Source organism: Bos javanicus, chromosome X (genome assembly GCF_032452875.1).
Source record: "Bos javanicus breed banteng chromosome X, ARS-OSU_banteng_1.0, whole genome shotgun sequence".
NCBI lineage: Eukaryota > Metazoa > Chordata > Mammalia > Artiodactyla > Bovidae > Bos > Bos javanicus.
This window is the reverse complement of record NC_083897.1, coordinates 57,941,308-57,966,544: the sequence shown is the minus strand read 5'-3', so window position 1 is coordinate 57,966,544 and position 25,237 is coordinate 57,941,308. Positions and strand designations below refer to the sequence as shown.

At 49.0% G+C, this 25,237-nt stretch overlaps 1 protein-coding gene across 1 annotated transcript in view; it reads right to left on the bottom strand.

Annotated features, from left to right (window-relative positions):
• Window positions 1-24,280, bottom strand: part of FRMPD3 (FERM and PDZ domain containing 3) — a 145,585-nt gene extending 121,305 nt beyond the window's left edge. Inside the window, exon 1 of the mRNA XM_061409375.1 lies at window positions 23,744-24,280. The gene's annotated coding sequence lies outside the window, so the exon portion shown is untranslated. The remainder of the gene's footprint in view (window positions 1-23,743) is intronic.
• Window positions 24,281-25,237: the final 957 nt, after the last annotated feature.

Sequence of the window (25,237 nt, the reverse complement as noted above, 5' to 3'; positions counted from 1 at the left end):
CTTTATAGTCCAACTCTCACATCATACATGACTGCTGGAAAAACCATAGCCTTGACTAGACGAAACTGTTGACAAAGTAATGTCTCTGCTTTTCAATATGCTGTCTGGGTTGGTCATAGCTTTCCCTCCAAGGAGTAAGCGCCTTTTAATTTCATGGCTGCAATCACCATCTGCAGTGATTTTGGAGCCCAGAAAAATAAAGTCAGCCACTGTTTCCCTATCTATTTGCCATGAAGTGATGGGACCGGATGCCATGATCTTAGTTTTCTGAATGTTGAGCTTTAAGCCAACTTTTTCACTCTCCTCTTTCACTTTCATCAAGAGGCTCTTTAGTTCTTCTTCACTTTCTGCCATAAGGGTAGTGTCATCTGCATATCAGAGGTTATTGATATTTCCACCAGCAATATTGATTCCAGCTTGTGCTTCCTCCAGCCCAGCATTTCTCATGATGTACTCTGCATATAAGTTAAATAAGCAGGGTGACAATATACAGCCTTGACATACTCCTTTTCCTTTTTGGAACCAGTCTGTTGTTCCATGTCCAGTTCGAACTGTTGCTTCATGACCTGCACACAGGTTTCTCAAGAGGCAGGTCAAGTGGTCTGGTATTCCCATCTCTTTCAGAATTTTCCACAGTTGATTGTGATCCACACAGTCAAAGGCTTTGGCATAGTCAATAAAGCAGAAATAGATGTTTTTCTGGAACTCTCTTGCTCTTTTGATGATCCAGCAGATGTTGGCAATTTGATCTCTGGTTGCTCTGCCTTTTCTAAAACCAGCTTGAACATCTGGAAGTTCATGGTTCATGTATTGCTAAAGCCTGGCTTGGAGAATTTTAAGCATTACTTTACTAGCGTGTGAGATGAGTGCAATTGTGTGGTAGTTTGAGCATTCTTTGGCATTGCCTTTCTTTGGGATTGGAATGAAAACTGACCTTTTCCAGTCCTGTGGCCACTGCTGAGTTTTCCAAATTTGCTGGCATATTGAGTGCAGCACTTTCACAGCATCATCTTTCAGGATTTGAAATAGCTCAACTGGAATTCCATCACCTCCACTAGCTTTGTTCGTAGTGATGCTTCCTAAGGCCCATTTGACTTCACATTCCAGGATGTCTGGCTCTAGGTGAGTGATCACACCATCGTGATTATCTGGGTCGTGAAGATCTTTTTTTGTATAGTTCTTCTGTGTATTCTTGCCACCTCTTCTTAATATCTTCTGCTTCTGTTAGGTCCCTACCATTTCTGTCCTTTATTGAGCCCATCTTTGCATGAAATATTCCCTTGGTATCTCTAATTTTCTTGAAGAGATCTCTAGTCTTTGCCATTCTATTGTTTTCCTCTCTTTCTTTGCATTGATTGCTGAGGAAGGCTTTCTTATCTCTCCTTACTATTCTTTGGAACTCTGCATTCAAATGGCTATATCTTTCCTTTTCCCCTTTGCTTTTCGCTTCCCTTCTTTTCACAACTATTTACCTTGCTCAAAAACTGACAGCAACTACCCACTGCTTACTGGATCAGTCCAAAGTCCTCTTCACAACCTTTACCATAATTTGGCCCCAGTCCACATATCTTTTTCTATTCTCCACGATGTAACTTCTACTTTTAGCTGCAATAAATCCTGATTTTCTCCCACTGATAAGCTATCTTCCTGTTTTGTTTTACCTGGAAAGCCTCAATCTTTCTAGCTGGAAACTACGAGGTGTGACATAGAGAGGGTTTTATACTCAGATCATCTGGGAAAATCCTGAAGACCCTTCCTCTCTCAGATTCCAAGATTAGGAATACTCTACCTGAATGAAAGTGCAGCTCTCAGTTGTCAATGCTCTGTGCCAAGCATGTCACCCAGCCACACCCCATCTCTTCCTGAAAGCCCTCCCCACTTTGTTCTGCTGGTAGGAAGTCTCTCTCTGAGGCACACAGCATGGACTCTGCTCAAGCTATTCCATTCTGAGCTTGAACATCACCTCTGCAAAAATGCCTCTCCTGTTACTCTCCATCCCTTACCACTTGTTAATTTCCTTCCTGGCACTCACTGATACAAGTAGTTCATGCTTATTTGTTTGCTTTCAAAATGTTCCCATATAGCACATGAAACTCTGCTCAATGTTATGTGGCAGCCTGGACTGGAGGGAAGTTTGGGGGAGAATGGATACATGCATATGTATGACTGAGTCCCTTTGCTGTCCACCTGAAACATAGTTAATCAGCTATACTCCAATACAAAGTTGGCTTCCCTGGTGGCTCAGATGGTAAAGAAGAATATGCCTGCAATGCAGGAGACCCAGGTTTGATCCCTGGGTTGGTAAGATCCCCTGAAGAAGAGAATGGCTACCCACTCCAGTATTCTTGCCTGGAGAACTCCATGAATAAAGGATATAGTCCATGGGGTCACAGAGTTAGACATGACTGAAGCAACTTAGCACATAACACAATACAAATAAAAAGTTCAAAAAACCAAACGTGTTCCCACTGAAATGTATATACCACGAGGAATGAGATTTCATCTATCCTGTTCACGACTGTGTCCCCTGTGCCTAAAACATAGTGAGACACATTGGTGATACTCACTGAATATTTGTTGGTTGAGTAAAAAAGATGTTTCACTTGGAATTTTTTTTGTTTTTCCCCAGAAGTAGTTGAGAACAAGTGTCCTAAGGGCAAAACCCATGTCACAGTCTTCAGTTTTCCATGGCATGTAGTATAACACAGGATATAAGTAAATCCTAAGACCATACTTGTGGAGTAAGACTGCTGGGATGTCTTGCCCATGACTGTTTTTCACCCATTTAACTGTACTACTCCGACTTACTGGGCTGTTGGGGATGTGGAGCTGCAGAGTGGCATGGGTTTTATTTTAGTGCATGATGTTCTAGTCTCGATGCTTGCAAGGGTTTGATCGGGATGGGGTGGGGAGTTTGGCAGGTTTTCTGCAGGGTCTGGGTAGTGGAGATGGTCTTTGCAGGGGAGATGGTACAGCAGAGTCAAAAGGAAGGATGGAAGGGGCTACCCTGATAGGCAACAGCTGAAGCCCACATAAGTCATAGAACAGGAAATCTTGGGGGTGGAGCAGGGGGTGAGGGGTGAGCCATTTATGGTATTCCAACTGCAGCGTGGTCATGGCATTTTGAGGCTTCAAAGCAAATGCTGGAGGTCTCTATGTGAGTAGGAACGTGGACTGTTATTACTGCAGGCCTCGGTGACCTGGCGTGAGAGAGGGAGACAGAGAGAGAGAAGAGAAGGAAAGCCTGGGGTCTTCGTGTCTAAAAATAGAAAGAATCTAGTGAGAGGAAAAAGCCCATTTCTGAACCTTAATGCAGTTAGGCAGCGGAATAAACTGCCTAGCAAGGAGGCTGAGTCACTGGCATTAGAGGCATTCAGACTAGGCAAGATCAGATCCTAAGGGGGTTTTATCAACACCAGCAAGCCTGTCCAGGCTGTGGGCAGTGGGGGAGGTGGTGGGGCTTCAAATGGATCCATTGAGAGGCCTTTTGCATGGTCAGTCCCAAGGGGCAGCTCCGTGTGTGTGTGCTCAGCCAACTCACACTCCCGCACCCTCCGTGGAGGGATATGACCCTGCTTCCTCTTGTCTGTTTCACTGAGGATGAAAGGGGCTATTGCACTCCAGAGATTTCATCCCTTCTCCCTACTACCAAGTCACTTATGTGATCCTGATGCCCCCGCAAGGGTCCAGGTGTCCCCTAGGCCTCCTCACTCAGAAGTTTCAACAATCCTACAGATTTACTTTCTCACACACACACACACACACACACACACACAGAGGCATGTGGGCTTCCCTGGTGGCTCAATGGTAAAGAATCTGCCTGCATTGCAGGAGACATAGGTTTGATCCCTGGATCAGGAATATCCCCTGGAGAAGACACAGCAACCTGCCCCAATTTTCTTGCCTGGAGAATCTCATGGACAGAAGAGCCTGGCGGGCTACGGTCCATAGGGTCACAAAGAGTCGGGCATGACTGAAGCGACTGAGTACGCACTCACACAGGCATGCACATGAATACGTGTGTAGTCTGTATATTTCAAATACATTCTCTTCCTCTCTGGCTCCGTCTCTCCAACCTGAGCTATTTTCAATAGCTATCAGTTGGACTCCTTCACACTTGTGTCCCTCTGGTTCCCAGAGGGCACCCCTTGCCTTTCTGACCCTCAATGCTTCCTAGAGTCTCTTGACAAGAGACAGGAGTTGTCTCTGCCTCTGGGGGTATCCTTGCTATCTCCTCAAGGCCCAGCAATGGGTATAGAGGTGCCTGCCCATTCTGCTCTGAGAACACAGACAAAATGCAGACTATACTCGTCCAGGGGTCCGGCAGAAGAGGTCACATTCTTTTCCTCCCCACCCTGCCCCATCCTCTTGTTCCTCCCCTCTATGGGGAGCAGAGAACTCAAAACCCTCTTCAGTCCCACTGAAGGGAAGAGGAAAAAACAAGACCCAAATGAAATGGAGCGACTAGTAGTCTGAGAAATTGAAACTGTGCCAGAGGCCCAGGGAGGAAACAGCAGCGGGCGGGGAATGAAAGTGGAAAGGCCCCAGCTGAGAAGCCAATGACCACAAATGGCCCTGCAGGGTCCTGGCCTGGCCAAAGCTGCTCCGCTCTGCTCACGGTTGGCTCAGAGCTGAGCATCTAGCTGGGCGGGCCAGGGGTAAAACTGGGAAGTAGGTGGAGCTAGTCTCTGGTAGCCCCTAGTTTGTTTTTATCCCCATTTTGAGACCTTCTCCCAGGTACCCAGTGCTTTCTCACTGTCCCTCACCACCACCAGATTTCCCAGCCTGGTGTCATTTCTGCAGAACCCTGAGTGCAGCAAGTCATTTGTGCACCCAGGTGTGAAATGGTGGGTCAGGGCTGAAAGCTGAATCCTCCATAGCTACTGCATGGATGTTCATAGATTGTATTCAAAGAAGAAAAGAGAAAGATGGTGGCCTGTGATCAAATATGTACTGAAAACCTTAAACAAGGATAGTAGTTTCTCTACTGTGGGACTTCTCAGAGCCTTTAATATGCTAAGATGCACTGTGAAGATCTAAGAGGGGGATCTAGACACAGAATCTTTTTTCTTCTTTGTAGAGCAGCTTACAAGAGTACTGGAGAAGGAAATGGCAACTCACTCCAGGACTCTTGCCTGGAAAAGTCCATGGACGGAGGAGCCTGGTAGGCTACAGTCCATGGGGTCACAAAGAGTCGGACACGACTGAGCGACTTCACTTTCACTTTCACTTTACAAGAGTGGGTTTTTTGTTTGTTTTGTTTTTGCCCAAGCTGTGGGATCTTAGTTCTCCAACCAGGGATCGAACCCTTGCCCCCTGCAGTGGAAGCACAGAGTCTTAATTACTGGACTATTACTACCAGGAAAGTCCCAAGAGTAGTGTTTTACTGGATGTATTTCCCCTCTCAGATAATATACTTGCATTTTAACAACGGTCTCTAACACCTACACCTGAAAGAATGACTGTGATAGTGGGAAAGCAAGTGCCCAAACTGTTAGCACAAGTGGTGCTAACCACCAGGCGTAAGGAACATATTTCTGGCCAGAGGACCTGGGTGGTATGGCTGTCTCATGTTGCACATTACAGGTGATTGTTACTTACCAGCTGGCCTGCTCCTGCCCCATACAGTCCGGAGTACCTACTATTTATCTTTTTTGTGCTGTGTCTGGGTGACTAGTATGAAGGGAATAGATAGGAGCCTGTCTCCCCAAGACATGCCTATTTCTCTTGCTGACACACTCCTTCCTTCCTGAAGCATTTGACATTTGTGACCTTGTTCTTCACTGACACCACCAGTCCCCCACACTCCATCCTACAAAGCCCCCCGGGCCTGCTACCTCAAGAAGGGCCCGGTGTGAGACGTGTGTGCAAACCAAACATTCCTTTACAGTGCACAGACCTGAGAAAATGGGGACAGTGGAGAAAACTTGAGGGTTCCGCCTGGTCACACTGCTCCTCTGCTGGCCTACTAAGTGTCCTGACCAGACCAGTCCCCACAGGGGAACTCCACTAGCTCCTGATGAAAGAAGTGAGAGGTTTTCAGCATGGTGAGCTGAGGAGTGGGTAGCAAGAAGCTCTTTGGAAAGAGGTGACTTAGTCCTGAAACTGTGCAACTCAGATTGGGACTTGAACCCAGATCTTTTAACTGAGATCACATCTGGTCTCAAGACTTAATGAAGCTCAGGTTCTTGATGTCTCAACACAGTAAGAATTCAGTGAGAGACAAAGTAATAGGTAAGAAGTGGATTTATATTTAGAGAGAGACACATTCCACCAGGTGTGGAACATCTCAGAAGGTGAGAGGCCCTGAAATGTGGGGCAATTACTTTTTTATTATTTTTTAATTAACTTTTAGAGTAGTTGTAGATTTACAGAAAATCTGCAAAGAGAATGGACTTCTCATATACTCATACCTAACTTTCCTGTTACTCACAACTTGTTTTAGTATGGTGAATTTGTCACAACTAATACACCAATATTTTTACATTATTATTAACTTAATTCTGTATTTTATGTAGTTTCTTAGTTTTTTAAACTCTATTTTTATTCATTTTTTGCTTTAAATTTCTTTTTAATTGGGTAATTGCTTTACAATATTGTGTTGGTTTTTTCCATACATCAGCATGAATCAGCCATAGGTATACATATGTCCCCTCCCTCTTGAACTTCCCGCCCACCTCTCTCCTCATCCCACCTCTAGCTGGTCACAGAGCACCAGATTTGAGCTCCCTGTGTCCCACAGCTAATTCTCACTGGCTGTCTAATTTTGCATATGGTACTGTATATGTTTCCATGCTACTCTCTCCATTTGTCTCACCCTCTCCTGCTCTCAGTGTGTCCACAAGTCTATTCTATATGTTTGCATCTCCACTGCTGCCCTGTAAACAGGTACATCAGAACCATCTTTCTAGATTCCATATATATATATACATGTTAATACACAATATTTGTTTTTCTCTTTCTGACATTCCACTCAGTTTTTTTAATCTTATTTTTGTATTGGGGTATAGCCAATTGACAAGGTTGTGATAGCTTCAGGTGCACAGCAAAGTGACCCAGCCATACACACACATGGATGCCTTCTCCCCTACTCCCCTCCCATCCAGGCTGCCACATAACATTGAGCAGAGTCCCCTGTGCTATACAGTAGGTCCTTGTTGATTATCCATTTTAAATATAGCAGTGTGTACATGTCCATCCCAAACTCCCAAACTATCCCTTCCCTTTGGGGTGGTTAGTTTTTACGGGCTGAGTAATTTCATAGGCTACTGAGGGGGAGGGATATTCCAACTATTGAGGGGAAGGGGCGGAGACTTTCAGGAATTGGTCCACTGCCCATTTTTTGATCTATGATGGTTGGCCTCAGGACTGTCCTGGTGCTAGTGGGTGTGTCACTTAGCTTATGCTAATGTGTTACAGTGAGCATGTAATGAGGCTCAAGACCCACTGGAAGTCATATCTTCTGCCATCTTGGATCTAGTTAGTTCTAACCAGTTTTTGTTATGTCCTATGGCTTTGTCACCCTTTTAAAGGTTGTGCCCTGCTCCCTTCCTTCCTGTTTCAGTCCTGGTAAGGGTAGGTTACCTGAGAACAAGATGTTTTCTCTGAGAGTTCTCCAAAGGTGAGAACTGTATAGTATCAAGCTGTTCATAAAAGCACAGTGGCTACTGTGTGCTGGTTAGAGGACCCTGGGAGGACTGTTTTCAGCTCTGCACAGGACCCCTCAGAGGCACCCTCACAAACTGGAGTGTTACCGAAGAATGATGACTGAGATGCTGCAAGACCAATGGGTTAAGGCCTCTTCTAGGTCCTGGACTGGTATTGAATGTTATGAACCCAGGGTGAAGACATGTAGGCACACTTAGCCAAGTGAAAATGTGAAAGGGAAACTGAACTAGACGATCTTTCAGAACCGTCTTCCCAACTTCATCTTTCCTTCTATCCCCTGTTTCTGTCTGTCACTGAGAACCTTCCTAGTTTATTGCAGATCAGAGTCACACTCTTGCCAAAAAAACTAACCCTAAAAGGCAAAAGCAGGTGGGAGGTGGCCCAAGCTCTGAACTGGCTGTCTGCCTCAATTCTCCACTCCCACCTAGAGTCTTGTATTTTGCTATCCCCCTTACTAGGACTCTCAGAGGTTGCTTGGTGCTAGCTAGTTGATCTGATAAACTAATCTGCGCTAATGGGATCATGAATGCTAATGAATCAATGTGTTACTTTCCCAAGTGACATATTTGCATTTTAACAGAGGTCTTCAAGAGATAATGCCTTAACTCAAAGGAGTGATTAATGTTGAAATTTCACCTGTTTGGCAGTCTAGTAAAGGAGATATATTTGGAAAGGGAACTTTTCCTACCCTTTACATCACACCATCTGCTAGAAGAGGAAAAAGTATGTCCCTGCCCTTGAGGGGTTTACAGTTTATAAAGTTGGGGAATTACAATGGCTGACATTTATTGAGCTTCCACCAAAGCGTCAGGCCCTGTGCTAAGTGCTATATAAATATTATCTTTCAGCCCTCTGATGTAAGTACATATTTTGCAGAGAAAAGGGTTGGGGCTCAGAGAGGCTAAGTAACTTACTACCAGATTTCATTGACTCTGGATATTAGAGACAACATTTTCTTAAGTTTCCCTGAAGAAGAAAAGATGCCGCTGACTTGACTACAATGCACCATGGCATACAAGAAGCATTTCAGTTTCAGAAAGGTTCAAACTGTGTCTTCGAAACTGTGGAATACAGTAAGTGCTGAGGCTGGCTCCAGAGTAGATACTGTGCCTAACACTATTCCCAGAACTCAGATGGGAACTAACTGGGCAACACACTTTGATATAATAATATAATAGCAAGCACATATTTTAATAGAAAATTATTACACAAGGACTGAGGAGGTTGCACACTGAGTCTGAGGTTAGTGGCAGCATGGATCGATGGGGTTAGGAAGGTCAGTAGTGAAGAGCAACAGGGACAGGGTTCCACGTACAGGGGTTAGGTTGTGCAGGGCTTGGGGCCCCGGTGGGGGATGGTAGGCAGCAAATAACCTACTGTCAGATACCCTTTCACGGGGGAAGTAGGATTTTGAGGGTATGGCACTCTGGCTGGCTTAGCTCAAGTGAAGGGGTTTATCTGGGAAACCATGAGAGATACTTTAGCAAGATGTGATGGGGAAGCAAAGTGAACTGGCAGATGGTCTTCCAAGGCTGTACATGCATGCTCAGTCTCTCAGTCATGCCCAACTCTTTGTGACCCCATGGACTGTAGCCTGGGAGAAGGCAATGGCACCCCACTCCAGTACTTTTGCCTAGAAAATCCCATGGACGGAGGAGCCTGGTAGGCTGCAGTCCATAGGGTCGAGAAGAGTCGGACACGACTGAGTGACTTTTCACTTTCACGCATTGGAGAAGGAAATGGCAACCCACTCCAGTGTTCTTGCCTGGAGAATCCCAGGTACAAGGGAGCCTGGTGGGCTGCCATCTATGGGGTCGCATAGAGTCGGACATGACTGAAGTGACTTAGCAGGACTGTAGCCTGCTGGACTCCTCTGTCCATGAGTTTCTCCAGGCAAGAATACTAGAGTGGGTTGCCATTTCCAACTCCAGGGGATCTGCCTGAGCCAGGGATTGAACTCGTGTCTCCTGCATTGGTAGGCGGATTCTTTACCACTGAGCCACCAGGAAAAGCCCCCTTCCAAGGCCAGGATAAGACATTTCAATGTGATAGTGTGGACAAAGTAAACAATTATTGATTCTCACAATTTAATGCCAACATATTAGGAAAGGCTCATTCTGACCACTAGGATGAATTAAAGCTCTCACCTTAAAGCCAGGGGCTTCCTGAAGGGGAAAAAACCCATCAATGTGCAAGGGGGTAGTGTCATTAGAGGTAGCAGAGTTCCAGGGTGCTAGGAACCCTGGCCTCTTTGCTGTCTCTCTGAATGTGCAGTCCCCTCTCTCAGGTTGCATTCCTTTCCTGGAAGAGGAAATAGCAGCAGCACCTACCTAGGGACCCGTTCTCCCCATGGTGATGGGGGAGGGGTACAGACTAGATGATGTATGGCTTATCTCCCCCCATCCACAAACTAGGGTCTGTTGAGCCCCTAATGGTGTGTCCAGCACCATCCTGCGAGGTATACATCAAAGAGGCCCCTGAAGAACTCATCCCCTAGCTGAGGAGAAAGGGGAAGACACAGGAAGTCGAAGCAATAAAAGATGATGGAATCAAGTGCTAAATGGTGGAAGAAAAATGGTCCAAATTCCAAAATGGAAGAGGGGGAACTGTGGGTGACAATGTCTTTTCCTATATTTTTCTGTATTCTCAGAGGTTTCCCCTCTGTATTGGTAATATTTTATATCATCAGGGAAATTTTATAATTAAAAAGAGGAGGGCAACCAATGAGGGTAGACTGACCAAGAAAGGCTTCACAACAGAGGCTGGACTTGAGCTTCTTAGAGGACACAACGGAAGGATGTGCAACGGTGGAGAAAGGTGGGGGTGGGGCTGCAGGTGGCGCAACAGCAGGGAGATGAGTACACAGAGAGGAGTAAGCTGTAAGTGGAGTACAGTAGGGCATGGAGAGTAAGAAGACTAGTGGAGCTTCAGGGTCAGGAAGAAATAGGTCAAAGGGAATATAGATTTATATGGTGACACTCAGCTGTTGTGGAAGACTGGCCTTGGATACCAGGGAGAGGGGTTTCTATTTGACATCGTAAGCAAAAGGGAGCTATTATAGGCTCTTGAGCAGGGAAGTGACATGATGAAAGATGTTTTAAGGAGATTCCTTTGGCAGCAGCGTTGAAGGATCACTTGGCAGGAAGGGGAGGGTGCAGCAACCAGAGGGATCAGTCAGGAGGCTGCTGCAGGAATCCAGGTGTGAGGTAATGAGAGCCTGGGCTATGATAGCGGCAGGGGGAATAGTGAAGAAGGCATGAATTAACGAGGCATTTGTGAGAGGTGAACCGCCAAGGCGTGCTGGTTGACTGATAGGAATGGGGAGGGTTAAGTGATTCCAAGGCTCAGAATATGGGCTATTCAAAGGGTGACAGTGTCACTAATAGAGGTAGAGATCCAGGGAGGGGCTTGGGATCAGCATGGAGGGAAAGGTTGGAGAAGAGATCCTGAGTTTGGTTTTAGCTGTGATGAATCTAAAGTGATGGTAAACTCCTAAGAGAAGATGTCCTTTAAAGGTAATCATGAAATGGAACTGGAGTTTAGGTTAAAGACCAGGCTTTATCATTTCCTGCAGTCACCCAGAATTCCAAAGCAGGACAAGCTGTATTTAGACTGGCTGTGGAAACCACTCGAGAGAGGGGAGTGAAAAAAAGGAAAAAGACCTAACAGCCAGTTCTGATTTGGACTTTGCAGGTGACAGACACTAAACTGTGTGGCAGCAGCAGGCTGGTGGCTCTGTTTAAACACCCCCCCCCCCTCCTTTTTCTGTCAGTGAGTGATTTCCCTATATATTAGAAAGATTACAGCTTGACTCCAGGTGATGAGATGAATATGGAACAACACTCACTTTATTAATCATATCTGCATTCTCTGTGATTTCACTGATGGTGGCAACAGAGCCAGTGTGACACACAGCCCCCTTGCCAGCCCTGTGAGTGGGCTGGTTTTCAAAGTCCCAGCCTACAAACACAAGATGCGGACTTCTGGATACAGAATTGAAGGCAAGTCCTATTCAAAAGTAATCTGTGGGACGTCCCTGGCAGTCTAGTCATTAAGATTCCATGCTTCCACTGCAATGGATGCAGTTTGATCCCTGGTCGGGATCCCCCATGTGGGCAGTGTGGCCGAAAAGGAGAAAAAAATAATAATCTGGGTACCTCAGTATCCCCTTGTGTTAACTGGAAATTGATCTGTAACTGACTTGCTTGGGCCTGGGTTAGAAGGGGGAAGATAAAGAGAAAGACTACTGAAGGGGAAATGGAGCAATAGAAGACAAAACTTGGGAAATAGTGAGTGCAGACTGCAGCAGCATTTCCAAAATGAGAGGATTTGACACTTACCTGGTTGCCTCCTAGGCCAGTTGTCACCACCATGCCCTCTTCTTTTCTGCATTTAATGGGCTTTTCCACATGAAGAGTCATAGATGGGACAACTGCCCTTGTCAGAGACTCGTGCTCCCTCCTCCCAATCCCACACTTCAACGAGCATCTTCCACTTGCAACGCTTGCCCACTTCTCAGCCACCCTCTATCCAACCATCATCCCTACCTCAAACAGGAAGACTGATCAGAAATCAGAACACAGTTCTCCAGCAGGAAAATGCCAGAGACCACTAGTCCACAGACTACACTGTGTGTGTGTGTGTGTGCGCGCGCACACGTGCATGTGTGCGTGCATGTTCATCCACCAATCTAGCCATCTGTTCCTGTTTTTCCAGTACGTTTGGATCAGAGCAAAGAGAGGCCTGTTTGGGTGGCCCTGCCCCCAGAGCTGAGTTCTCTTGGTGGTTTGGAGCCTGCAGCCTGAGCAGACTTACTCTCCATTCATTCTTTAGAAGGCATCACTGTCTCCAACAAGAAGAACGAGTAAGAGGAAGGGGGCTCAAGTCTTACAGCTATCCCTTTATCTGCAGTTCCCTATGCTCCTCCTACTCATGGATGGGGGACGTCCAGACACCTGCCCAGGGATGAAATTCAGTGGTCTGGGCAGTGAGAAGAGAGCTGATGGGGGAAGCAAATGAGCAGGCAGAGGCCTCTACCATCAGTCACCCTCCCACCCACCTGTGGGATCCTCACTTATTTCTCTCATACCAGCTGTAACAACAGGGCTCCAGCTGGCATTAAAGTGCCGTGGTAGCTCTCACCATGCTCTGACACAGGTGTGACCACCACTGGGATGATCCCAAGTGCTGAGAGGAGTTTTCAATCTGATTCTACCAGGGCCGTCGGTTGAAAGGCATCTCTGCCCTCACAGGTCTTGGGAGCTTAAAACAGCCTTCCTGTCAGTGTAGGACTCAGCACTCCAGCTCAGCTGTCTTCTCCACTGGATTCTGCGGCCAGACTCCCCATTGCTCACTCCTTCAGGCCTACCAAGGAGGCCCCAGGTGCAAATCTACTTTATTTGTAACTGATTAACCCATTGGTGTCTTAGCTCCAGTAAAATTCTACCACAGGAGGGCCCTGAGGCCTGGGGGCAAAAAGACTCTAAATTCTGAGGCTAAGAGGAGGGTGTTGACAAGACAAAGACCAGGACCAGTGAAAGTGTTAGTTGCTCAGTCCTGTCCAACTCTTTGCGACCCCATGAACTGTAGCCTGCCAGACTCCTCTGTCTGTGGAATTCTCCAGGCAAGAATACTGGAGTGGGTTGCCATTCTCTTCTCCAGGGGATCTTCCCGACCCAGGGATTGATCCTGGGTCTCATGCATTGCAGGTGGATTTTTTTTTTTTTTTTTTTTTTTACCATCTGAGCTACCAGGGAAGCCCAAGACAAAAACAAGTCAAGAGAATCTACTTGGTGATTTACCAGGTACACCAATGCCTTTGATGCCTTTTGGATCTGACTCTTCTTTCTCTCTCTCTGGGACTTCCCAGATGGCTCAGTGGTAAAGAATCCACCTACCAATCCAGGAGATATGGGTTCGATCCCTGGGTCAGGAGGATCCCCTGGAGAAGGAAATGGCAGCCCACTCCAGTATTCTTGCCTAGAAAAATCCCATGGACAGAGGAGCCTGGTAGGCTACAGTCCATGGAGTTGCAGAAGAGTTAGACATGACTTACCAACTAAACAACAACTCCTATCTCAGCCCAGCGCCACCACCCTAATTACCTCTCACTAGGATTGCTGTCAGAGAAGGCAATGGCACCCCACTCCAGTACTCTTGCCTGGAAAATCCCATGGATGGAGGAGCCTGGTGGGCTGCAGTCCATGGGGTCACTGAGGATCAGACACAACTGAGTGACTTCATTTTCACTTTTCACTTTCATGCATTGGAGAAGGAAATGGCAACCCACTCCAGTGTTCTTGCCTGGAGAATCCCAGGGACGGGGGAGCCTGGTGGGCTGCCATCTACGGAGTTGCACAGAGTCGGACACAACTGAAGTGATGCAGCAAGAGCAGCAGCAGCAAAATTGCTGTAGTAATTGACAACTTGGTCGCAATCCTTCTTATTCCAGTCAAGTTTGGTTCCTGGGGCAGAGCTAACCATCCTAAAGCAATTTGTGTTCATTGGCCAATAGCCCTCCAGAGCCTCCTTAAGTCCAAACTCCTCACGCTGATATCAAAGATGCCCTGAATCCAGGTACCCCTTCCCCAGTAAGTCATTTCTCCCCCACTGCACCTCCACACCCATCCTCTCCTCTAGTCTAATCTCCTCATTCTTCCTTAATCACATCATGACCCTCTCCACTTCCACCCTTTTCCCTAATCATACCTCCCCCTTGGAAGCTTGCTCCTTTTCTAGCCAACAGTCTCCATCTCACATATTATTAACAACCTAACTCAAGTTCAGCCTCCTCTGGGAAGCCTCCTCCCTCCAATCCAGCCCACATTGCTCCTCTCTCTGTACTCTGAACCCCTATGGTGCTTACTGTTTAGAACACCTAATGTGGTAGGTAATTGTTTCCCAACTTGTATTATTCTTAGTTGCTTCATATGAATAAGTATGATTTTTCTGCTAAATTATGAGTTTCTAAAGAGCAGGCTCTTGGCTCTCTCCTTCTCACCAGAACATTGGCATTGGGCTAGACCCAGGAGTGCTCGAGAGACCCCTATTCCCTTGACTTAACTCCATAATGAAGGAAGGATGAGATGAATGAAGGCCCTCTGAGGATCTTCTCCAGCCGTTTCCTCCACATGTTCCAGGCCTTGGAGGAGCTGAGGCTGCCCAGAGAGGTCTAGCCAGCCAATCGGCTGTTGGATCTCTAGTTTTCAGTCCACTCCCACCTCCTAAGGCTTTCAGAGCGATCAATAATGCTGCTTAAGTGATCAATCTGAGACACAATGGACTGCAGGGGCCAGTGTTTGATTAACTCGAGAGAATAAATGTATGTTGGAAGAGATGGAGCAGGGAGGGAGGAGCAGAAGAGAAGGCAGGAAGAAAGATGAGCTAGGGGAAGATGGAGGGAGAGATTTTATGAATGAGGAGCTGATAGGATGGAGCTGAGAGTAGTTCTCAACTGATTCAACAGCTGAAGCACGTTCTTACTTAGGCAACTAAATGATCGGGGGAGCTTTCTCAGAGCCCAGTGAATATGCTTGGGCTGCTGGGCAATCTTTGACCTTGGCAGGATTACTGCTATCACAGCCAACTGAGAGCCTAAGAGGCTGCAGGCTCCATATTGGATAGAGAAGTGGGTTGTGGGATGGAGACTTGGGGCTTGAGCTATGCTCACAGGCTGAGTCCACAGAAATCCCAAGCCCTGGCATCCTTCGGTCCTCCACCCAAGACTGATAACTAGGCTATCCATGATGATACTGGAGAATTGGCTTATCTGCCAGGGTGATGTCAGTATTACCTTTTCTCTGTCCATTGCTGTACATACTACCCCTAATCCCCCTACTCCAAGGCTCAGGGCCTGGAAATTTAATTATTTGGCAGTTAACAAAAAATGAGTTTCTTTCCGATTTTTATTTTTCTGGAGGGCCCAAATCTCTAGCTGTACCACTTCATAGTTTTTTTTTTTTTTTCCCTAGGAAAGATAGTGTTATCAGGAAAAAACAGAGCAGATGGCTTATTACTTTGAGAAAGTTCCTCCTTTCATCTAACCATGATTCCTGCTGCTCTCATTAAAAACCTATCCTTCAGATATGATATAATGGTGTTATGCTCACCATCATTCAGGCTCAAAGCCTTTGACTCTGCTTCTTTCCTCACCATATTCATCCAATTGGTAGGTACATCAGATATCTTCTGCCTCCAACATCCATCCACCCACCTCCTTCTTCCTATCCCCAGCCAGCTACTGTAACAGCCTGCTAACTGGTCTTCATGTCAGGATGGCCCCCTTTAAATCAATCTGCCAAAGGGAAAAAAAGAAAAATGAGGCTGAAGCTAATCAAGCCTAGAGATAACTTCCACTTACAAGGGATGCAGGAGATAGTGGAACAAGCTAAATGACAACAGGATGAAGCAAGCAAACCAGAATGCGGGCTAATGGGTGGAACAACTGATGAGACTTCTCTGTTTAAGTCAGAGAGAGGGGACTGTCAAAAAGTCCTTAAGAGGCATAATGAGAAAATGTAATGTGCTGAACTTTTTTGGATCTTGATTCTAACAAGCCAACTGTACAACATGTTTTGAGACAGTTGACACTCATGCATGGACTGGGTCATGGATAATAAAAGGACTATTGTTACTGTTAGACATGTTAATGGGACTGTGGTTATATGAGAAAAATCTCCATTTTCCAATGTGCATAGAGAGGTATAAGGGTGAAATGACACAACTGATGTTTAAAATTTATTTTAAAATACTTCAGCAAAGAAAAAAAAGGATAAATAAGGTAATATGGCCAAGTCCGTCTAGTCAAAGCTTTGGTTTTTCCAGTAGTCATGTATGGATGTGAGAGTTGGACTATAAAGAAAGCTGAGTGCTGAAGAATTGATGCTTTTGAACTGTGGTGTGGGAGAAGACTCTTGAGAGTCCCCTGGACTGCAAGGAGATCCAACCAGTCCATTCCTAAAGGAGATCAGTCCTGAATATTCATTGGAAGGACTGATGCTGAAGTTGACACTCCGATACTTTGGCCACCTGATGCAAAAAACTGACTTATTGGAAAAGACCCTGATGCTGGGAAAGACTGAAGGCTGGAGGAAAAGGGGATGACAGAGGATGACATGGTTGGATGGTATCACTGACTCAACGGATATGCATTTGAGAAAACTCCGGTAGTTGGTGATGGACAGGGAAACCTGGCATGCTGCAGTCATGGGGTCGCAAAGAGTCAGGCATGACTGAGTGACTGAACTGAACTGATGGCCAAGTCCTAATCACTACTTATTGTGGATAATGGGTATATGGAGTTACTATACTATTTTCTCATTTTTTTTGGTTGGGGGGGAAAGTTGTTCATAATAAAGAACAAAAACAATAGTCATCCACTGTACCCCAGACTCCTTTCCTAGCTTTATCTTCTACTCCTACCTCATTTCTCTGTGACACCTGCCCTGTGTCCTTGCCCAAGTGATTCTTGTCTCAACTTTATCCCTTCCCTCACTCATTAATTCATTTATTCAATAAATATCTTGTAAGGACCTCTTGGGAGAAGGCAAAGGCACCCCATTCCAGTACTCTTGCCTGGAAAATCCCATGGACAGAGGAGCCTGTGGGCTGCAGTCCATGGGGTCGCTAAGAGTCAGACACGACTGAGCGACTTCACTTTCACTTTTCGCTTTCATGCATTGGAGAAGGAAATGGCAACCCACTCCAGTGTTCTTGCCTAGAGAATCCCAGGGACGGGGAGCCTGGTGGGCTGCCGTCTCTGGGGTCGCACAGAATCGGACACGACTGAAGTGACTTAGCAAGGACCTCTTGTACACATTGGGCCTGTAAATGCAAAGATGACTGAGGCTGAGGAAGATGAGGGGACTCCTTCATCTTTATATCCTTCCCAGCAACTAGCACAGGACCTTGCTCATAACAGGTGCTCAACAAACATTACTGGAACTGATATGCAGGGGGAGATGGGAGAGAATCCCTGTCTCCTATGAACTCGTATTCAATCCAACCCAAGAAATGCTTATTGAACACATACTATGTGTAAGGTGTTGGGTGCTGTGGAGATAAGAGATGAGAAACACCAGGCTCTTTCCTCCACTGAACTTACAGTGTAGACAAGACAGATAAGAAGTTACATTTGCATGTGAAGACTTTATGAATTAATGATTCTAGAAATAATAATGGGGTATATCAGTGATGTACTAACCAAATGCATTTTATTTTATTTTTTGGTGGCATGCAGGATCTTAGTTCTCTGACAGAGACTGAACCTGTGCCTTCTGCAATGGGAGCTCGGAGTCTTAACCACTGGACTGCCAGGGAAATCCCCGATCAAATGTATTTTAGAGACAGTAAGTGTAGGAGTAGTTCAGAGGAGGGAGAGAGAGGCCTTCGGTCTAGACTGGTCAGAGAAGACTTTCACAGAGGAGTTGAATTTGAATGTGTATGAAAGGATGGGTACAGGCAGAGAGGAGAGGGGAGGGGCACTCCTGGTGAGTAGGATGGCATGAACAAGAGTACAGATGCAATAGAAAATGTACAAAAGACCTGCTTAGGAACCCTGATAAAAGAAATTTGCCTGGAGTAGAGAGTCCACATAGGGCTGAGTTTCTCAAGTAGACCAAAACCATCAGCATCACCTTGAAACTGAGCAGGACCCTGCGGAGGCCCTCCTGGGGACAAAACTCTTTTGGAGTCTCCAGGTTTCTTCTTTGCAGGATAAAGTCTTTAGCCCCCTAGAACTCCCAGAGTTCCAATGGGCAGATTCGAACAGCTGCTAATCTGGGAAGGGAGGGGATGAAGAACCTAGGGAGGAGCAGTCAAGAAACAATAGTACAGTCTTGGGGCAGGGCCCTAGTCCCTCCTCAAGGAATATGTTGTTGTTATTGAGTTGCTCAGTCATGTCTGATTCTTTGTGACCTCATGGACTGCAGCATGCCAGGCTTCCCTGTCCTTCACTATCTCCCACAGTTTGCTCAAACTCATGTCAAGGAATATATATAAGATCTTTGAGTTCTTCTGCAGGAACTAAGGCCTCCACCCAGGTGAAGGATGGCAACTTCAGGCTGAACATAAGATTCCTGGAGTAGCCACCCTGTAGCCCTCACCCCAAATTCTGCCCACTTAAAAACTTCTCCCCCTAAAAAATCAGGGAATTCAGGATTTTTGAGCAGGAGCCAAGCATTCTCATTTCAGAGCACTGCAATAAAACTTTCCCTGCTCCAAACTCTTGACATTTTGGTTTATTTGCATAGGGTACACAACAAATGACTTGGGGGAGTCTGTTCAAATGCATTCCTGGACTCAAGCTCTAGACTTATTGAAGCAGAAGTTCAGATGGGGGACCCAGGAATCTGCATTTTAGCAGTTCCCCCAAGCGATTTTAAGACACATTAAAATTTGAGAATCCATGATGTAGGCAGAGTAGAAAATAACCTTGGAAGAATACACAGTGTTAGGCCCACTCAAGGAGAGCCTTGAATGCCAGGCTCAGGAAGCTGAAATTTACCCCTCTGGTAATCACTCTCTCAAAGATGATCATACATGTCATGAATAAAGGATATTAGTAATATTAATTCAGCCAGTGTGTGTACTATGGACCAGAATGGAGAGAGACTAGTACAGTGTACTTGAGGTGGCAGCAGGGTCAGGGTGAGCCAGGGTAGTCAGAGATGGTTCTGAAGTTTCTGGTCTGGGAGACTAGAAAGCATGTGTAATAGAGAGGTCAGAAAAGCAAGGCATTTTTAATGAGATGAATTTGTGAACATTGAGTGGGACATGAAGGCAGACTATCCAAGGGGACGCCCTCAGCAAGAAGGTGGAAAGCGAGGACTGACATAGTGGGGAGGGGTTAAGTTTGGGTTAGAGAAGTGGGAATGGTCAGGAAGGGGGTGAGAGGGGAAGCCATGACCCCTGGCTATGCACCCTTGCAGACAGAGGAAGTGGAAACAGGAAGAGGACACATGGATCTGAGGGGTAGGAAGAGTAATAGCAAAACAGAGGGAAAAAGAGGAGTCACTGAGGTGGAAGGAGACCCAAACAGTGCAGCCAGGCAGAGAGCATCTTCAAAAAGCTAGGGATGGCTAGCAGGGTGGTTAATGACAAGGTGAAGCTGGGCTCAGAGAAAGGTCACTAGCTGGGGCATGCATCAAGAGAAACCGGCTCATCACCTGTTTATCACCGTAAACACAAACAAGCACACTGGCTCCTCCACAGAACAGGCAGCATCCGCTCCCTCGCCTCCCCCTGCCCTCCCCGCCCCACCCACCGTGTCACGCTGTCCTATGCACACTCCGGTTTCTAACTGCCCAGGGGAGTAGGCGCTAGTGTGCCACTGGGCTGTTAACATTCTGTCAGAAGGATGGTGCCCTCAGAAAAAGGGGCGCTGCCTGTCGTGGGTGGGAAATAATACAGGACCCCAAGATCCCTGCCCTCAGCTCAGCTGGAGGGTGGACTAGAAAGGAGGGAAGGTGGTGCCCTTTCCTCCCCTTGCTCCCTCCCCTGCGCCCCAGCCCTCAGATTTCTCAGCAGGGCCGCAAAGTCTAGCCCATTTTGAGAGTCCTTCGTTTAGGCTGCTGATAATGCAAGAGAATGCTTTCCTTCTTGAATTTATGGTAAGAAGAAAAACAGAAGTCCTTGAGAGAAGAGCCAGAACAGAGTTTTCTGCTGCGAATGCTAATAACCTTAAGGCTGGACCACAGCTGAAGCTATCTTGGGTGTGGCCTCCTCCCAGGGGCCTGAGCTAAGGGTCTTCACCTAGTATGGATGAGGGCCCTCCCAGCCCCCCTAAAAGTGATCGGCAGGGCCTCTGTGAAGCATGAACCCCGAGAAGCTGAGCTTGTCAGCGTGGGCTTCATTTCCTATAATTTGCTCCAGGTGTGCATGTCTTCGGGTATGTATGTGCATGTGTGCACAAGTGTGCTTGTGTGTCTGCCTGTCTTGTCTGAAGGTATTGTGTGCAATGTACATGTGTGTGCGTTTTGTCACTTCAGCTAGCCTGAAGCCTTCAAAGGAACAGGGATCCTGCTTCCATGGCATTGGTACTGCCTTCTCAGGGTGCCTCCTCTGGTGCTGGGCTGCGGAACCCAGTCATTTCTGCAGAGTGGGGGTGGGTGGGTACAGAGTGCTTCTGCTGTCCTGCTCCCTCCAGGGACTCAGGGGGTACTACTGCAGTGAGGCAGTGCAGGACCAATGCCTCTTCTCTGCCCCTGCCCCCCTGAACCACCCCCAAATCCCACCCCTTGTCCCCTCCTGCCTTGCCCAGCCTGCTGCTGTTCTCAGCAATCCCAAGGCTTTCCTGTTGCACTCTTTCAATCTACTATTGCTCCCCAAAGGCCTGGTTGGTGGCAAAATCCCCTGATCAGGCCACATGGCTCACTTCCCCAAGACCCAGGAACTGTGCCATTCACCAGAGAGAGGTCCCCAGACTCCTGCAGCCTCCTAGGAGTCCCCAGGCCCCTCACCCAGGGAGGCAGAAGCTTGACTCTTGGAAGCCACAGCACCAACAGCATCACTAGCTGGTGTTTATGGGGGCACTTGCTGGCTTTGGGCAGCTAGCCCAGCCAGTCTGCAGGGCACCTCAGATCTGGGAGATGCTAAGAGCCGAGAACCTGGGGCACCTACCCCTCTACTCTGGCTGGCCTCCTCTCTCTGGTGGTCACATCAGCTCACACTTCTCAGCCAATTGTGGTAGTGAGTGTTGGTGGGAGAGAGGGGAGGATCTCTAAACACACAGCAAGGAGTGTCTCTCTCCTACTTGGATCATATCCCCTCCCTTCTCAGAATCCTGCAGTGGCTCCCAACTACCTCTCACATCCATTTAAACCTTCTCTCTGTGGGCCTCCAAGTCCTCCATAATTACATCCCACCTTCCCACATCCCCATTCCCACACACGCGTCATGCATAACTCAGGGCCAGACAGACAGTCAACGCCATCCACAACAGCTCCAGCCTGGGTCCTGCCACAGGTGCCCAAAGCCCCACCAACAGAGCCACTCCTCCGCCTCCTTTGAAAATGCAAATGTTAACTGAATGGGAAAGGTAATACACCGCCATCAGCTATTAACACCTAGGCCAGACCAGGATTCTGTCATTAGATTTGACTGAGCTGGGAGCTAAGCCCCATCTAAGCATCTAAGGGAGTGGGGGAGGGGACCCAGAGGCGCCGAGCAGCCGACCGGAGGGGTGCAGGGAAGGGGTTCTGACGTCGAAGCATCTCAGTCACGATTTTACCAAAGGCTACAGTCTGACTCGGCATCTCCACTTAAACCAGTCAAAACCACTACTTCTCCCCCACAACACACACACCAAATTGCTTCCCCTCCACACATACCATACATCACATCTTATTTCACCTCAAGGGTACCCTCACACCAAGCTGCCGAGATTGAATTGCTTCTCTCACATGAAAAAATAAAATAAAATAAGCTACGAAACTGGATAGAAGCTAGCATGTCTGCCTGGGCATGGCCAAGTCTTGTTGAGGTTTCCCAGGGGAGAGCCGAGAGTCTTTGGCTCAGAGGAAATAGCAAAGGCTTCCTGGGAAGCCTCTCTCAGCTCCCAGGAAACTAGGTTCCCCAGTTTCTCCTGCAGTGAGCTTGACGGGCCCAGAAAGGGAGGGAGGGGCAAGGTCCCCCCAGCTGATGGCCCTGGTGGCTGAATCGCCACAACAGCCTGGGGCCCTCAGGCCAAAGTGTGTGCTTTTTACCCCAAGACTTCCAGGGGAGAAAACTCACTTGGGGCTTCTTTCTGCGTCAGCACAGAGTCCCCCACCCTCCAAGCCAAGAAGGGCGCCCCCAAGGCAGCCTTGCTCTTAGAGCAGTTTGTGATACAGGGCAGAGTCCAGGGACTGCCCCGCCCTCCGCAAGACCTGCTGGAGGTAGAGACCACCCGGTGGACTCTAGGGCTCTGCAGCTGGACTAAGATGCAGAGGGGAGGGGACAGGCCTGGCAGAATTGGGGGTATACTGTGATCAAGGGCTCTTTGGTGGCAAATGGTGGGCATACTACCTGCTTCTAACAGGATGGTGTCAAGCATTTTTGCCCCTGCAGTGGTTTCAGTGTGTGTGTGTGTGTGTGTGTGTGTGAGAGGGTGTGTGTGTGCAAGAGAGGCCCAAGAGCTTGGGTATGAACGGGCACGACTACAAGAGTTGGGAACGTTTTTTGCCCAGAATGGAGTTCTTAAGGGCCCTGGTGGAGGGGTCCACAGCAGCACCTTGGGATGGGGGGTGGTTGTGTGTGTCTTGGGGGGCGCAGGTACTGCATCTGCAGTGATGTGCAGTTGTCATGTAGTTTCTCTGAGACAACACACTCATTCACAGACATACACTCCAAGCTCCAAAACACCCAGCTGGGGAGTCGAGTGTGTGTGTGTGTGTGTGTGTGTGTGTGTGTGTGTGTGTGTACATGTGTTAGCAGTGCTGGGGAGGGGGTGCATGTAGGGGTCTGTGTTTGGGTGACTGCTTTATTAGCATCCTGGTGGGAGGGGGCAACTGTAGCTGTGTGTATGTGTGTGTGTGTGTTTCCTCTTTGGCTGGGGGTGACTCTGTAAGCTGAGCGCCGGGTATACGGTGCGGCTGTGTGTGCGTCCGTGTCCTCGTGTGAACATGGCCCCGGGAACCACGCACATGCTTCAGACAGCTGTTTCTGGCAGCCCCGAGGCTTGGGCTTCTCGGGGTACCCCGGCTAAGTGGCCACCTCCCAGCAGCCGGGCCCCGTGTCTCGCCGGCTCTCCCAACTGTGCCCACGGCCCCGGCGCGCACACAAAGGCTCCATAATGAACGCGCTGAGCTCCCCTGAGCTCGGCTCCTGAATCCGCACCCTCGGCGGCCGAGGCGAGCCCGCCAAGCCGGCGACTCACCGGGGCAGCGGGCACACCACCGGCTGCTCCCCCCGGCCATAGACCGCCCAAACTCCGGGCGGCCCGACGCTGGGCGCCCCCCGCCCCGGCTCCCGGCTCCCGGGGGCGCCAAAGCGCCCGGCATCCCCGAGCCGGCCCCGGGGCGGCACGCTCCCGCCGCGACTCACCCCCAGCCGGTCTGAGACTGCGGGCGCGCCCCCCTGGAAGCAGCGCGCCTCTTACCTTCCTCCTCCGCCTCCTCTTCCTCCTCCTGCTCTTCCGCGGCGCGGCGGCGGTGGCGGCGGCGACGGCGGCGGGACTAGGGCGCCCGTGTTCCCGAGCCCGGCACGGGCGTGGGGCTCAGTGGCGCCGGGCGGTGGGGCGGGTGAAGGTTGGCGGGGCGGCAGCAGCTGGCCCGGGACGCGGGGAGCTGGCGCGCAGGCGGCGGGCTGCGGGCAGGCTGGCAGCGGCGCGCGCGGGCTCCTCGGGCGGGCTCCATGGCTGCGCCGCGGGCGGCACCATCGCCGTGGCTCGCTCGTCTCGCTCGCTCCGGGAGTGCGGCAGGCGGCGGCGAGGTGACGGATGGCGGCGAGGCGGCCGGACGGCCGAGAGGGGAGGGAAGAGGGGGCGGGGGAGGGGAGGGGAGGGGGAGGAAAGAGGGGAGTACGGAACGAGGGGCCTCTCCAGCGCCTCCCGACCCTCGAGCGCTGGCGTCGGTTTCCCCGAATGGGAACGCGGCTTAAAGGCACAGCTGCCGGCTCGGGTCACAACTAAAAATAAGCACAACATTGACAATTGGGGAAAGGATCTCGCAAGATACAACCCCACCAACCCAGCTCCCCAGCCCGGCGCTGCCTCACTTCTTGAACCTGACCGTTCCGGCTTGGCTCTACCGGGGAAACTGCTGGCGGCTAAGAAGACAAGCCCATTTTCAAAGTGAACCCGGGGAAAGTGGGGGAAATGGGGGCGGGGGGACGAACTACGGAGAAGGGACCACCGGGCCGCTCGCCTCGGGACTTCATTCCCTGGCCCCTGACCTTGCCTCCAGCACCCCCTCGCCCCTGGGGTTTACTCGCCTTCTGCTGGGGTTGCCCGCCCTGCAGCCCCCCTTCTGGTCACCACCGCCGGCGTCCACACGCACCTTGAGTTTCGGCTCCGGCTCCAGCTCGCAGCGCCTCTCCCCAGCACTGGAGTGCGAGCTGTTTCGAGCCCAGGCCCAGCCTGGAGAGCCCACCACAGGAAGGGCGCGATCCGCCGGCTGGCAGAGGTCCACTTTGAGCATGCAGTCGGTTTGGTGAGAAGAGAAGGAGGTTAAGGTGTGTGTGCGTGTTTGTGTTCACCAGCAGCTGGAGGGAGGGTCCTGCACAACACACACACACACACACACACACACACACACCCTAAAGGAGAGTAGCCAGGCACACAGCACAGTGCCTGATGAATGATCTCAGGACATTTTTAAGAGACACGCTGTGAATACTAAACATGTAGCAACTGAGATTCAAGAGAGGCTCTTGGGGGACTTCCCTGGCAGCCCAGTGGTTAAGACTCTGCTTCCACTGCAGGGGACACGGGTTAGGTCCCTGGTTGGGGCGGAACTAAGATCCCACATGCCCCGTGGCGTGCCAAAAAGAAACACAACAAAAAGAAAGGCTCTTGGTCTCCCTGGTGGCTCCAGACCCCTTTGGAAGAGTTTTGGCGATCTAGAAGAAAGGCAGATCTCCTCCCTTAAAAGGT